Raw genomic sequence first — 16,678 nt, 5'->3', positions numbered from 1 at the left:
TAGAAGCAAACTACAGAAGTTAGAAGGCTTCGAAGGGAAGTCTCTGTCTGAGTTGCTGGCCGAGGCCCAGAAAGTTTTTGAAAATAGAGAAGACCCATCTCAGGTCTTAAACCAAAAAAAATGGCTAAAGTCCTACTTGCAATACGGAAAGATAGAGAAAAGGGACGAGGGAGAGACAAGACGCCTGGCCAGGAACAAAGGAAAGAGCAGAAACAACTGGGGAAGAACCAGTGTACATACTACAAAAAGATCGGCCATTGGAAGAGAGAGTGCCCTAAGAGACCCCAGAGTGGGAGGGACAGAGCTGCCCCCATCCTAGTAAAAGAAACAGACTGGGAGGGTCAGGGCTCCCCTACCCCCCAGGAGCCCCAGGTAACGCTGAACGTGGGAAAAAATGCCCATTGACTTTCTGGTAGATACTGGGACAACCCACTCTGTTTTCCTGAAACCCGAAGGACTCCTCTCGAAAGAAAGGGTGCTCATCCGAGGGGCCACTGGGAAGTCCAAATCATATCCGTGGTCCCGAGCCTGGGTCTCCAATCTCGGGGAAAAGACGGATACCCACTCCTTTTTAATTATCTCCGAGTGCCCCGAGCCCTTACTCAGGGGGGACCTTCTCCAAAACCTGGGTTCGTTGGGGTATCGTGTCTCTGCCAAAAAGGACCAGCTCTGCAGGACGAAGGTCACCTATCTGGGTTATCTTATCCAAGAGGGGAAGCACACTTTATCCCGGAGCCGGATCCAGGCAATTCTCCAAATCCCCACGCCACGGACTAAGAGGCAAGTACGGGAATTCCTTGGGGCCGTGGGCTATTACAGACTCTGGATCCTCGGGTTTGCTGAGATCGCCAAGCCTCTGTACTCAGCAACCGGGGGAAAGGAAACAGAACTCAAGTGGACAGAACACGAAGAAAAAGCCTTCACCGCACTCAAGACAGCCCTGGTGAGTGCACCCGTCCTAGCTCTCCCTGACCTGGAGAAGCCCTTCCAACTATTTGTGGCCGAGTCTAAAGGGATCACAAAAGGAGTTTTGACCCAGACCTTGGGGCCCTGAAAACGCCCCATGGCTTACTTATCTAAGTGACTGAATCCCATAGCTGCTGGCTAGCCTGGGTGCCTCGGGGCCATCGCTGCCACTGCCGTCTTGGTAAAAAAAAAAAAAAGCCTCGAAGCTGACGTTTGGACAGAACCTCCAGGTCACTGCCCCTCATGGTATTGAGGGCTTACTGTGGTCTCCACCAGAGAGGTGCCTGTCAAATGCCAGAGTGACCCAATACCAGGTCCTCCTGTTAGACCCACCTCACGGCAGGCAGAAAGGACGTTAAAAACTCCCAGGAAATCCTGACTCTACTGGCCTCCATCTGGGGTCCTACTGCAGTAGCAGTCTTCCATTGCCGGTGGCACCAAAAAGACAAATCTATAGTGTCCAGGGAAACAGGTTTGCTGACCGGACAGCCCGAGACGTCGCCAAAAGACCAGTAGGGCCCCTACAAGTCCTGAGCCTCCATGAGGCCACCCTCCCTCCGGGCCATATTACACACCAGAAGAAAGGGAATTAGGACATAAACTGGGAGGAACAGAAACAAAAAATGATGGATTCAGCTCCCAGATAAAAGGACCTTACTTCCTCAAAGCTTGGACAGACAAATCGCCGAACAGACCCACAAAAGTATACATCTAGGTAGTACCAAGCTCACAGAGCTCTAGAGAGAAAAAATTTTCTCATAAAAGGACTCTATAAGATAACCCAGGACATCGCAAGGAGATGTCAGACTTGTGCTCAAGTGAACCCCAACCCTACTCCCGTCAAGGAACCTGGGGTCCGGTTTAGGGGAGGGGCCCCAGGTAAACATTGGGAGTTAGACTTCACTGAGTTGCCACCAGCCAAAGGAGGGTACAAGTACCTCCTCGTCATGGTAGATACTTTCTCAGGATGGCCAGAGTCCTATGCAACCAGACAAGAGACAGCCCAGGTAGTAGTTAAACAATTGGTTTCTGAAATTCTCCCTCGGTTTGGCCTACCGCTATACTTGGGATCTGACAATGGCCCGGCGTTCACCGCCCAGGTCACCCAGTTATTGGCTTCCACCTTAAAAATTAAGTGGAAACTCCACTGCATATATAGACCACAGAGTTCTGGCCAGATAGAAAGGATAAATCGGACTCTTAAGGAAACCCTAACAAAATTAAAGCTGGAAACTGGCAGTGATTGGGTAAGTCTTCTCCCTTTTGCCCTCCTGAGGGCCCGGTGTACTCCGTATACCCAGGGTTTTACTCCTTATGAAATAATGTTTGGGCATCCTCCTCCACTCCTACCCCGGTTGGGGGAAGAGCAGCTGGGGGCCATCAGAAACCACAATCTTCTTAAGTCTTTACAGGCTCTCCAGGTAACACGGAACGCAGCTCAGAGTGCGGTGCGTGGAGAGAGACCCGGAGACTTCCAGCCCAGTGAGGACTCCTGTTATTGAACCTGGTAAATTAGTCTGGGTCAAGAAGCTCAACCCAGGCCAGCTTGAACCCAGATGGACTGGCCCATTCACGGTGATCCTGAGCACCCCAACTGCGGTTAAGGGACGGTCCCGACAACCGGCTCACAACATCGACCAGCCAGCCGCCTATAGGGCCTAGCGAATGTGGGGGAGAAAACGACTTCTACTGCGCTGCCTGGGGCTGTGTCACCCTAGCCCCTTGGACCACGACCGACCAGCACCTAAGATTGCGGAGGGTCGCTCGCCACGGGGGCTCCAGACACACCGGGGACCTGTCAGACCCCCTCTCCAGGGATTCTCCTAGAACACTTCTGCCCGTGGGGAGCCTACCCAAAATTAACTCTTGACGACCTGCAAGGAGAAGGCACATGCCTTTTCCCAGCCAACTTTCACATAGAGGATTCTCCTTATTCATCCTCCTGTGTTCAGATCATCATCCTTCCAGAGACAGAGACCGACGGGGAAAACGTCCTTCTCGTCGCCCCCGAAGGGACTTGGTGAGCCTGCACGGAGGGTATCACCCCTTGTGCTTACCTCCCTGCTATCATAAACAACAACTCTTTAGGGCTCTGTATCCTTACCTGTATTCTTCCTCAGATCTATTATTATTCTGGTAAAGGGGGTAGAGAACATCTAGAGTTAGAGCCCCATAGGGCCAGGAGGGCCCCAGTCCTAATCCCACTCTTGATCGCATTGGGTGTCGCCGGTTCCACTGCGGTCGGTACTGCCTCCCTCGTTAAACAAGACCAAGATTACTGAGAGTTAACTAGACAAGTGGACTTAGACCTCAGTACCCTTGAGGGAACGGTTACAAAACTTAAAAGATCTCTGAGCTCCCTTGCCGAGGTTGTTCTCCAGAATAAAAGAGGCCTCGACCTCCTTTTCCTTAAACAAGGAGGACTATGCCTCACCCTGGGGGGAAGCCTGTTGTTTCTATACTAACCATTCTGGGGTCATAAAAAAGTCTTAGCCAGCTTAGACGGAGACTCAAAGAGAGAGAAAAAGAGCGAGCGAGACAAGGAAACTGGTATGCGAACCTATTTTCCTGGTCCCCATGGCTCCCTACTCTCCTTAGTGCGGCTGCTGGGCCCCTAGTTGTCCTCATCTTAATAGTCACTATCGGACCCTGCATATTTCGATCTCTAGTCAACCTAGTTCACTCTAGGGTCCAAGCTGTCAAGGTCCTCATGGTTCGTACTCACTATCAAAACTTAGCCCTAGATGACGCTAACTTCCCAGAAGAAGATCGAGAATCAATGATTTGATTCCCGGGTAAGACCAGTAGGGAATGTGACAAGGAGGTCAAGAAAAGAAAAAAAAAACAACCCTGTGCCTCAATTCAGCTTAGGCAAGCTACCTAACAATGGAAGATAAGCAGGTCAGAGCAAAAGTGCTGTGGGAAATTTTTGGCCACCCGCACATATCTTCCGTTAAAAACATGTACCCAGTTAAGCTTACCCCAAAACTGGATATCCTGTTGCTGCAGCAAAGATAAGCAGAACATCCCCTTAAGGAAAACCTACCCCTGGGAACATCCCCTTACCCCTGGGAACATCCCCTTAAGGAAATCTACCCCTGAGAACATCCCCTTAAAAAAAACACACACAGCACCCCTTTTTGTCTCCAAGACACATAAAAAGGAATGGGAAACAGTGCTCAGGGCTCTCGCTCACTGCTATGTCAGTGTAGGCTTGAGCCCAGATTCGAATCTGTAATAAAGGCCTTGTTAATTTGTCCAATTCGGCTCTGTGGTCATTTCTTGGGGACTCGCTCCGTAACAATATTCAGCAATGAAGTATGTAGCACTTTCTCTAGGATGAGATCCCAAAGTTAATTGCCTGACCTCCTATTATGTTAATATCAAAATTAATGCATTGTGTCAAAAAGAACATGTTTCACTGCTAGCTAGCAACCTACAAGAACAAAGTAGAATACATTTTTACAAAAGATACTATAGAAAGCTATATTCTAATTCTATGAATTATAAATATCAGCGCTAACATGTTACTAATGCAATAAAGAAACAGATTCTAGTATAGCATTACGGGATTGCTGTGTGAATTTATGAGGATTTTCAGAGTGCCAAATTGTATGTGGATAAATCACTACTATTTCTTTCAAGATTTATGAGTTTGCTTGAAAAATTAAATCTATAAATGTATTGAAAAGATGTGGGGAATTTTCAGTTACATGATATTAACTACTAGAGTTAAAGAAATGAGACATTGGTCTTCTTGGTAGTTATACACAATCTATAAAGAAAAATATAAAAATGTGCATAAATATGGCAAATGTATAATTTATAATCCTTAGTAATGAAAAACTTTAAATTCCCTGTGTTTTAGGATTTTTATGAAAGTATGATGTGTATACAGAAAAATGCACATGCACATGTGCATATAAACAAATATCTGAGCCTACGAAATAACAAAATTCCCATGTTTAATAATGAAAGTTTTGCAAATATTATGATATATTCTGTGAATATATTCATCCTCTATTAAAAATAATGTATTTTCATGAAAAATGTATATAAACGTAAAGTAAAAGCAGAGGGAAATTGATGATTTGCATGTTTGAGTTTTTTCCACACAGGCTTCAAGTTGATCCCCATTGTGCAGATAGACTCACACGAGAGACCTTGGTGTTCGTGTGTGTGTGTGTGTGTGTGTGTGTGTGTGTGTGTGTGTGTGTGAATGGCAAGCTTCTTTCCAGTTTTTTTTTTCTTTTTTAAAATTTATTTAATGAGTTTCACAGCTGCCCAGACACCTGTATCCTCCTGCTATTATTCTGGATTTATAGTTCTCTAGTTACAGGATTTCAGTTTTACTTTAAATGACATAATCATCATTAAAACTTCTGTAAGTTTTAATTAATTCATTAGTTTTCAAAAAAAACGTATGTTCTTTAATTCATTATTTTTCAATTCATTATTTTTCAAAAAACCATATGTTCTCGTACATATTTTCAAAAATAACTTACTTTATAGAACTTCAGCTTTTGCTTTACTAAGACAATTATAATTTAAAATTTGGGGGGTAATTAAAGTTTATTAGGGTGACAATTGTTAGTAAACTTGCATAGATTTCAGGTGTACAGTTCTGTAATACATCACCTATATATCACATTGTGCGTTCATCACCCAGAGTCAGTAATTCTTATCATCATGCTGGAAAATCTTTGTGGATTATAGCTGTTCAAGTATTGATTTTGATAAGTCAAACTTGGTGAATCATGTATGAATTCTAGGGATTCACATAGGGCTTTGATTCCCTTCTTGTCAATCAATTTCACATCTTCTGTTCCAATAAATTCACCACTATTAAGAAATAGATGTGTTCCGCCCAATCACTTGCCCTTTTGGGTTTTAATTATTTTTCTTGTTTCAATTCTGTCAATTATCTTTAGAGACTTCAATGGTTACCACTATTTTTTAGCACTAAGTCCATAGATTGTATAGAAATATAATAGTATACAAATATATTGCATACATTGAAAAATATTTCACACTTTCTCCTGAACTCAGTCTTGAAAATATTTACTTCTTATAGTTGGAGAATTCATTTCACTTCCAAGCCAACTCTACTACCTAAGGATTCTATATTTTCTGCTCTTGTCTTTTAAACACAGTGTATCTTTGCAAATATCAAAAACCTGATTGCTCTGAGCACCTGTACCTAAACAACGCTCTTTTCTGTAGTTATTTATTCTACTATGGTTAAGTCTTAAAACTAAGTTCAAAAGTTACAATCTATTTCTAGAACTGTAAAAGAAAAATAGCTTTATTTCAAATTATGAATGATCTTCTAAACTCTGAACCTTTAGCATTTTTAGCTATTCTGTGATTAAATAATTGTCATCGTGTTAGTTTTCTAATTATATATAAATATCCTGACACCTTTTAGGTTTTCACTCTTATTTTTATTGTTCTGTTTAGGAAATACATTATTTTCATAAACAATGCTCATTACACAATTATTTATTGACCACCTATAATATACCAGATATTGTTGCAGATACAGAGGGTATAGCAGTAATAAAGTTCAACCTTGCTGTCTTGTATTTTTTTAAAGATGTTTTCAATATTTAATTTTTTGGTTTATACCTATATTGTTTGGTATTACAATAGCACCAATCACTTTGAGATTAAGCTAAAGCCTTTGTATATAAATTCCTAATATTTTTATATTAATTTATATTTGTTTCCCTTTAAGTATATCATCTCTCATGATACATCTTTTAAAATATATATCAAATAAACATAGTTTTTAAAACCAAGAAAAGAACAACCTCATTGCATACACCTACAAAAATCAATAGTTGTGCAAAAATGGTTCCCAACCAGCAAAACTAGCAAAATTAATGTGCCGATTCCAACCAGATTTTCAAAAATGCAAATACTGCAGTCTTCGTCTCATACAGTTTAAAGAGACACATTTCAAGGAAAGAGCAATAGTTTTTTGTGTGTGTATAAAGTAATAGTAAGTTTAAATAATTCTTGATACCAAAATGTTTGTTACAGCAAAATATGAAGAAACTATTTGTTCAAGACTTTGTATTTCCTTTAAGAAGATACACATTTTCCAAATATGTTTGACATAAGAAAATATATATTTATAGGACCATCTTTTTCACATTATTTGTACATGCAACTGACCTTATAAATAGGAGCGTATAGTTTTCCACAATGCATTTTACAACTTAACTACTTAAGGCTTATTTGTTGCGGAAAAGCAGCGAGGACCAAGAGACTCAAGCGGCACACAGAGCTCAGGGAGAACACAGCTTTATTACGCCAGCGGGCTCAGTGGGATTGTTCCCAGAGAACTGAGCACTAACTGGGGTCAGGCGCTTTGTTTTGTATGTTTAGGCCTCCAGGTTGGGGGGGAAATCTGGCCGGGGTGCCAGGGAGATCCGTCCCTAGCAGCTGTGCTATCTCAACATTGACAGGGAGGCCTCTAACCATAGGGCCCGCAGGAGACAGCTCCTCCGATGAGGGATGGGAGGAGGGGGATGGAGCTCCTGGCCGGGGGCCCGCAGGAGACAGCTCCGTTAAGGGGGGATGGAGCTCTTAGCGGGGGGGCCTGCGGGAAAAAAACCATCCCAACATATTAACTCACTTTTATTTGTGTATGAGATAGGGAATCGAATTTTAAAACTGATTACCAAGAAAAAACTCGTTACAAATTATAATCTCAGGTAGTGATGTATTAAACATGCTATGAGACTATTTTAAAGGAAGCTTCTTCTCTATAACAAAATATATCAAATAGTTAGGCTAGGCTTCATAATTGATAATATAAGAGTGGCTGGGTGTGCTATAAAATCCAGATTTCATTTGAACAAAGAACGAAGGGAAGAAATTATGTCCTTTACAATTTACAGTCATATGAGGACAGTTGCTTTTATGTTTATAGTTTTTAAAAAAGTGTTTCCTCAGAGCTTAGTATGTAATTTTTTACATAAAAGAACTTCTCAGAATATAAACAATAAACTGGTAGATATCAACACAAGATTCATATTTTAAGAAAATTTTACCCAGAAGAGGTAAAAGAGCAATAACATGAAACATATGTAGTTTTAAGTTAAACACCAAAAGTAAGAGTCTTTGTTCCTCTGAAAATAAAATTTGTGAGCTAAATATTATAAAACTTGTAGTTTGGGAAGGGTAAGTTCAAGAAGTAAAAGAAAAGAAAAGAACATCAAATAAAATAAAAATATTAAAACTGAAAACACCTTTAAGTAGAAATAGGCTAAAATCACATTTGATTTTAATTACATGTAAATGGGAGGTTAAACATAAAGATTAGAAAAGTTCTTAGTAGGTGGATGGCAGCTACGAGATAGGTGAAAAACTGAAGACTACATAAGGGTTTTCTGTCTAGAGTCGTATCTGATTGAGGTAGTAGTAGAGACGTAGAGATTATGGAAGATATGTGTCTATCTATGTTATATCTATATCTATATTTCTCTATCTCTATATCTCTATGTATTTATATGTATGTATCACCCATAGATACATATGTAGACAGATAGATGTAATAGGAAACGTAAACATATCTGAGTAATCAGGAAGATATGATGGCACGGTGAGAACCACATATGGAAAGATTGGAGGTCTAATGGTAAGCCTTAAGGATGGGATCAAAAAAGGAGGTGGGTAAATAGTAAGAAAAATGCTCTGGAAGGGATGAGAATGTGGTGAAATATAAAAAATAACTCAGGAAAAAAAAGAAAAAAAACAGAAAGAATTTACACTCAGTGGACTTTTATCTTTCATTGAGCTAGATCATCTATTGCAAATGGTTGGAAAGCTTCTGAGACAAATTTAGTCTGTGACTATAGCAAGACTGCTGTGAATTCTGGAGTTGTCACCTGAAATCCTATTTTCACAAGAACATGATCAAGAACTATTATATGGAACTAAGAAACTTATTTTTAATTCATTGGGGTGACAATTGTTAATGAAACTACATAATTTCAGGTGTACAATTCTGTATTACATCATCTATAAATCCCACTGTGTGTTCACCACCCAGAGTTAGTTCTCCTTCCATCACCATATATTTGATGCCCTTTACCCTCATCTCCCTCCCCCCACCCCCCTTACCCTCTGGTAACAACTAAACTGTTGTCTGTGTCTATGAGTTTTTGTTTCTCATTTGTTTGTCTTGTTCTTTTGTTGTTTTTGATTTATATACCACATGTCAGTGAAATCATAGGATTCTCTGCTTTTTTCTGTCTGACTTATTTCACTTAGCATTATACTCTCAAGATCCATTCATGTTGTCACAAATATTCCTGTATCATCTTTTCTTACCGCCGAATAGTATTCCATGGTGTATATGTACCACAACTTCTTTATCCATTCATCTATCAAAGGACATTTTGGTTGTTTCTGTGTCTTGGCCACCATAAACAAAGCTGCAATGAACATTTCAGATTTTTTGGGTAGATACCCAGGAAAGTGGTTGCTGGGTCATATGATAATTCTATTCGTAATTTTTTGGGGAACCTCCACACTGCCTTCCATAATGGCTGAACCAGTCTGCATTCCCACCAATAGTGTATGAGGGTTCCTTTTTCTCCACAGCCTTTCCAACACTTGTTACTATTTGTTTTGTTGATGATAGCCATTCTGACTGGGGTGAGGTGATATCCCATTGTGCTTTTCATTTGCATTTCTCTGACGATTAGTGATGTTGAGCATTTTTTCATATGTCTATTTGCCATTTGTATGTCCTCTTTGGAGAAATGTCTCTTCAGGTCGTCTGCCCATTTTTCAATTGGGTTGTTTGTTGTTGAGTTTCATGAGTTCCTTGTACATTTTGCATATTAGCTCCTTATTGGAGGCACTGTTTGCAAAAATCTTCTCGCATTCAGTTGGTTGCCTCTTTATTTTGTCGATGGTTTCTTTTGCTGTGCAGATTTTAAGTTTCATATAATCCATTTGTTTATTTTATCTTTTACTTCCATTGCCTTTGGAGTCAAATTCATAAAATGCTCTTTGAACCCAAGGTCCATAAGTTTAGTACCTATGTTTTCTTCTATGCAGTTTATTGTGTCAGGTCTCATGCTTAAGTCTTTGATCCATTTTGAATTAATTTTGGTACATGGTGACAGATAGCAGTCCAGTTTCATTCTTTTGCACGTGGCTATCCGATTCTGCCAGCACCATTTATTGAAGAGGCTGTCTTTCCTCCATTGTATGTTTTTAGCTTCTTTGTCAAAAATTATCTGTTCATATTTATGTGGTTTTATTTCTGGGTTCTCAATTCTATTCCATTGGTCTATGTGTCTGTTTTTCTGTCAATACCATGCTGTTTTGATTATTGTAGCCCTGTAGTACAAACTAAAGTTAGGGAGTGTGATACCTCCAGTATTGTTCTTTTTTCTTAAGATTGCTTTGCCTATTCAGGGTCGTTTTTGGTTACAAACAAATCTGATGATTGTTTGTTCTATTCTTTAAAAAATGTCATTGGGGGACTGAAAAAAATGGCGGCGTGAGGTGAGCCTCTGTAACGCTCCCCTGGAATTTACAACGAATCGGACAACAATAACTCCACAAAGGACTCCTTGCACAGCAGACAGGCAAGACGAAGAGGCCGATTACTGAATTCACCTCCAGGTGGGTGAATCGCGCGAGCGGGGGAGGAGGGAGAGGAGAAGTGCGGAGACGGAGCCGCGAGGGCGCAGGACACAGACCTAGCTCAGTGCTCGGAGCCCTCTGCTCCCGGAACTACCGCCGCTGCGGGAGAGGGAAGGACTCGGACTGCTAGGGCTCCGCTCACGGCCCGCAGGGCTGAGGGGGCAGCATACAAAACTGCTGAACCCAACGCTCGCTCACGGCAGACCTCGGAGCAAAGACTGAGGGAAGAGGGCTGAAATCGGTGGTTTAAGCCCTCACTGCCGAGCGGAGAACGGAAGCCTTAGGCAGGGAGACTAGCCGCCCCCTCCCTACCCTCCCAGAGCTCGCCCCGCCCCCACCTGCCCCGTGCTAGAAGCGATAAAGTAGCAGTGTCGGATCAAAGGACAGAATATTTGCTGCTCTGAGAACTGTGGACCACAGACACAGATTCGCAGCTCAACTAGTTCCGGCAAAGGGGAGGGAGCTGTGGAAGCAGGACTGGCTGTGGTGGTGGTCGCCGCCATTGCTCTGGGCCACCTCTCACAACTCAGCCCGCCCCTGGCCCCACCTATCTGGGCGGATCCCTGCAGGAGTAAACAGAACTGCTGAAACAAACGGGCTCTGAATCTGGTGCAGAAAGAGCTTTGGAACTCCAAAAGCTCTTCGCATACCTATCAACCTGTTGCAGAAGACACTCCTGTAGATGTCTAGGAAGAGAAATAGTAAATCAGTGATTGCCATGAATAACCAAGGCAGCAAGATAGCTCAGAAAGAAAGTGAAAAGTCTCCAGAAAAGGAACTTAGAGATATGGACCTTTGTGATTTAAATGACAGAGAATTCAAATTCGCAATTCTGAAAAAACTGAACGAGATGCAAGAAAACACAGAAAGGCAGTTTAATGAACTCAGAAACACAATCAAAGAACACCATGAGCATTTTACAAAAGAGATTGAAATCTTGAAAAAGAACCAAATAGAATTTCTGGAGATTAAGAACTCAATAGAAGAAATTAACAATAAAATATCCAGCTTAGGTAGTAGAGTTGACCAGATGGAGGAAAGAATCAGTGACATCGAAGATAGGAACCTGGAATTTACACAGAGGGAAGAAGAAAGAGACTTGAGACTTAAAAGAAATGAAACAACTCTACAAGAACTTTCTGACTCCATCAGAAAGAGCAATATAAGAATAATGGGCATACCAGAAGGAGAAGAAAGAGGGAAGGGAACAGAGAATATATTCAAACAAATCGTCGATGAGAACTTCCCAAACTTGTGGACAGAACTGGATCCTCGAATCCAAGAAGCAAATAGAACACCTAATTACCTCAATCCCAACAGGCCTTCACCAAGGCACATTGTATTGAAGCTGTCTAAAATCAATGATAAAGAAAGAATCCTCAAGGCAGCCAGGGAAAAGAAGACGGTAACTTACAAAGGAAAGCCCATTAGATTATCATCAGATTTTTCAGCAGAAACTCTACAAGCTAGGAGGGAATGGAACCAAATATTCAAACTATTGAAAGAGAGAAATCATGAGCCAAGAATAATATATCCAGCAAAGATCTCCTTTAGATATGAAGGAGGAATAAAGACCTTTCCAGACATCCAGAAGCTGAGGGAATTTTCTAATACACGACCTGCACTACAAGAAATACTAAAGGAGGCTATTAGACCACCATCAACAGGGACAACTTGTGGCAACCGAAACATAAAAAGGGGGAGCGTAAAGGCCTGAACTGGAATATGGGAATAGAGAAAGTAAGCGGACTGAAGAAACTGGAATACTCTAAATATCAAACTTTCTTTTACATAAACTCAAGGGTAACCACTCAAAAAACATCCAAATCTGAAATATATACTGTAATAAAAGAAGAAACAGAGGAAAACATCATAGAATACTACCACACAGAAATAACAGACAACAACAAAAAGGCAAAGAAACAATGGAGACACAGCCTTACCAGAAAACTAAAGACAGAATGACAGGAAATCCTCACATATCAATAATCACCCTAAATGTAAATGGACTGAACTCACCAATAAAGAGACACAGAGTAGCAGATTGGATCAAAAAACTAAACCCAACCATATGCTGCCTACAAGAGACACATCTCAGCTACAAGGACAAGCATAGACTCAAAGTGAAAGGGTGGAAATTGACACTTCAAGCAAATGGTACCCAGAAAAAATCAGGTGTAGCCATAATGATTTCCGATGAAACAGACTTCAGGGTGAAAAAGATAACAAGAGACAAAGATGGACATTTCATAATGGTAAAGGGGACTATACAACAAGAAGACATAACAGTCATCAATATTTATGCCCCCAATCAGGGAGCACCGAAATATACCAAGCAACTACTAACAGAACTAAAGGGAGAAATTGACCAAAACACAATTATACTAGGGGACTTAAATACATCATTGACAGCTATGGATAGATCATCCAAACAGAAGATAAATAACGAAATCGCAGCCCTAAATGACACATTAGATGAATTGGACATAATTGACATATATAGAGCACTTCATCCTAAAACATCAGACTATACATTCTTTTCTAGTGTACATGGAACATTCTCAAGGATAGACCATATATTGGGACACAAAATCAGCCTCAGCAAATTTAAGAAGATTGAAATCATACCAAGCATATTCTCTGATCACAAAGCTTTGAAATTGGATATCAACTGCAAAAAGAAAGCAGGAAAAAACACAAATACATGGAGATTAAACAACATACTTTTAAAGAACGACTGGGTCAAAGAAGAAATTAGAGGAGAGCTCAAAAGATACATAGAAACAAATGACAATGAAAATACATCCTACCAAAATTTTTGGGATGCCGCGAAAGCAGTTTTAAGAGGGAAATTTATATCATTACAGGCCTATCTCAAGAAACAAGAAAAATCCCAAATAAATAACCTCATGTTACACCTTAAAAAACTAGAAAAAGAAGAACAAGCGAAACCCAAGGTCAGCAGAAGAAAGGAAATAACAAAAATCAGAGCAGAACTAAATGAAATAGAGAACAAAAAGACAATAGAAAAAATTAATGTGACAAAAAGCTGGTTCTTTGAAAAGATTAACAAAATCGACAAACCCTTGGCTAGACTCACTAAGATAAAAAGAGAGAAGACACTAATTAACAAAATCAGAAATGAAAAAGGGGAAGTTATCACGGACACCACAGAAATACAAAGGATTATCCAAGAATACTATGAAGGACTATATGCCACCAAATTTAATAACTTAGAAGAAATGGACAAGTTCTTAGAAACATATAGCCTTCCAAGGCTGAACCAAGAAGAAGTGGAAAATCTAAACAGGCCGATCACCAGTAACGAAATTGAATCAGTCATCAAAAACCTTCCCAAAAGCAAAACTCCTGGACCAGATGGCTTCACCAGTGAATTCTACCAAACCTTCAAAGAGGATCTAATACCAATCCTGCTCAAACTCTTCCAAAAAATTGAAGAAGAGTCAGTACTCCCTAACTCATTTTATGAGGCCAACATTACCCTGATACCAAAACCTGGTAAGGACAACACAAAAAAAGAAAACTACAGACCTATATCTCTGATGAATACAGATGCTAAAATCCTAAACAAAATTCTAGCAAATTGAATACAACAATGCATTAAAAAGATTATTCATCACGACCAAGTGGGGTTCATCCCCGGGGCACAAGGATGGTTCAACATTCGCAAATCCATCAATGTGATACATCACATAAACAAAATAAAGGACAAAAACCATATGATTCTATCAATTGATGCAGAAAAAGCATTTGATAAGATACAACATCCATTTATGATTAAAACACTTACTAAAATTGGTATAGAAGGAAAATACCTCAACATAATAAAGGCCATATACGACAAGCCCTCAGCTAACCTCATAATTAATGGTGAAAAGCTGAAGCCCTTTGCTCTACGTTCAGGAACACGACAAGGTTGTCCCCTATCACCTCTGCTTTTCAACATAGTGTTGGAAGTCCTCGCCAGAGCTATCAGGCAAGAGAAAGAAATAAAAGGCATCCAAATTGGGAATGAAGAAGTTAAATTGTCACTCTTTGCAGATGACATGATGCTATACATAGAAAACCCTAAAGACTCCACCAAAAAGCTATTAGAAACAATCAATGAATATAGTAAAGTTGCTGGCTACAAAATCAACGTACAAAAGTCCATTGCTTTCCTATATACCAACAATGAAATCTCAGAAAAAGAGATAGAAAAAACAATTCCTTTTGCAATTGCAGCAAAAAGAATAAAATACCTAGGAATAAACTTAACCAAGGATGTGAAGGATTTATATGCTGAAAACTATAAGACATTTTTGAAAGAAATTGAAGAAGACACAAAGAAATGGAAAGACATTCCGTGCTCATGGATTGGAAGAATCAACATAGTTAAAATGGCCATATTACCCAAAGCCATATACAGATTTAATGCAATCCCCATTAAAATCCCAATGGCATTTTTTAAAGAAATAGAACAAAAAATCATCAGATTTGTTTGGAACCACAAAAGACCCCGAATAGCCAAAGCAATATTAAAAAAAAAGAACAATACTGGAGGTATCACACTCCCTGATTTTTCCTTGTACTACAGGGCTACAATAATCAAAACAGCTTGGTATTGGCGGAAAAACAGACTCATAGACCAATGGAATAGAATTGAGAACCCAGAAATAAAACCACATAAATATGGACAGATAATTTTTGACAAAGAAGCTAAAAACATACAATGGAGAAAAGACAGCCTCTTCAATAAATGGTGCTGGCAGAATTGGATAGCCACGTGCAAAAGAATGAAACTGGACTGCTATCTGTCACCATGTACCAAAATTAATTCAAAATGGATCAAAGACTTAAGCATAAGACCTGACACAATAAACTGCATTGAAGAAAACATAGGTACTAAACTTATGGACCTTGGGTTCAAAGAGCATTTTATGAATTTGACTCCAAAGGCAATGGAAGTAAAAACTAAAATAAACAAATGGGATTATATGAAACTGAAAAGCTTCTGCACAGCAAAAGAAACTATTGACAAAATAATGAGGCAACCAACTGAATGGGAGAAGATTTTCGCAAACAGTTCCTCTGATAAGGGGCTAATATCCAAAATATACAAGGAACTCATGAAACTCAACAACAAAAAAACAAACAACCCAATTGAAAAATGGACAGAGGACCTGAAGAGACATTTCTCCAAAGAGGATATACAAATGGCAAATAGACATATGAAAAAATGCTCAACATCGCTAATCATCAGAGAAATGCAAATGAAAACCACAATGAGATATCACCTCACCCCAGTCAGAATGGCTTTCATCAACAAGACAAATAGTAACAAGTGTTGGAGAGGCTGTGGAGAAAAAGGAACTCTCATACACTGTTGGTGGGAATGCAGACTGGTGCAGCCGCTATGGAAGGCAGTGTGGAGGTTCCTCAAGAAATTACGAATAGAATTACCATATGACCCAGCAATCGCTCTCCTGGGTATCTACCCCAAAAATATAAAAGCTTTTCTCTATAGAGACACGTGTACGCCAATGTTCATTGCAGCTTTGTTTACGGTGGCCAAGACATGGAAACAACCAAAATGTCCTTCGATAGATGAATGGATAAAGAAGTTGTGGTACATATACACAATGGAATACTATTCGGCGTTAAGGAAAGATGATATAGGAGCATTTGTGACAACATGGATGGATCTCGAGAGAATAATGCTAAGTGAAATAAGTCAGACCGAAAAAGCAGAGAACCCTATGATTTCACTGATATGTGGTATATAAACCAAAAAGAACAAGACAAACAAATGAGAAACAAAAACTCATAGACACAGACAATAATTTAGTGGTTACCAGAGGGTAAGGGGGTGGGGGGTGGGTGATGAGGGTAAAGGGGATCAAATATATGGTGATGGAAGGAGAACTGACTCTGGGTGGTGAACACACAATGGGATTTATAGACGATGTGGTGCAGAATTGTACACCTGAAATCTATGTGAATTTACTAACAATTGTCACCCCAATAAAATTAATTAAAA

The sequence above is a fragment of the Rhinolophus hipposideros genome (assembly GCF_964194185.1).
Source record: "Rhinolophus hipposideros genome assembly, contig: HAP1_SCAFFOLD_90, whole genome shotgun sequence".
Classification (NCBI taxonomy): Eukaryota; Metazoa; Chordata; class Mammalia; order Chiroptera; family Rhinolophidae; genus Rhinolophus; species Rhinolophus hipposideros.
Note: the sequence above shows the minus strand (reverse complement) of the source record.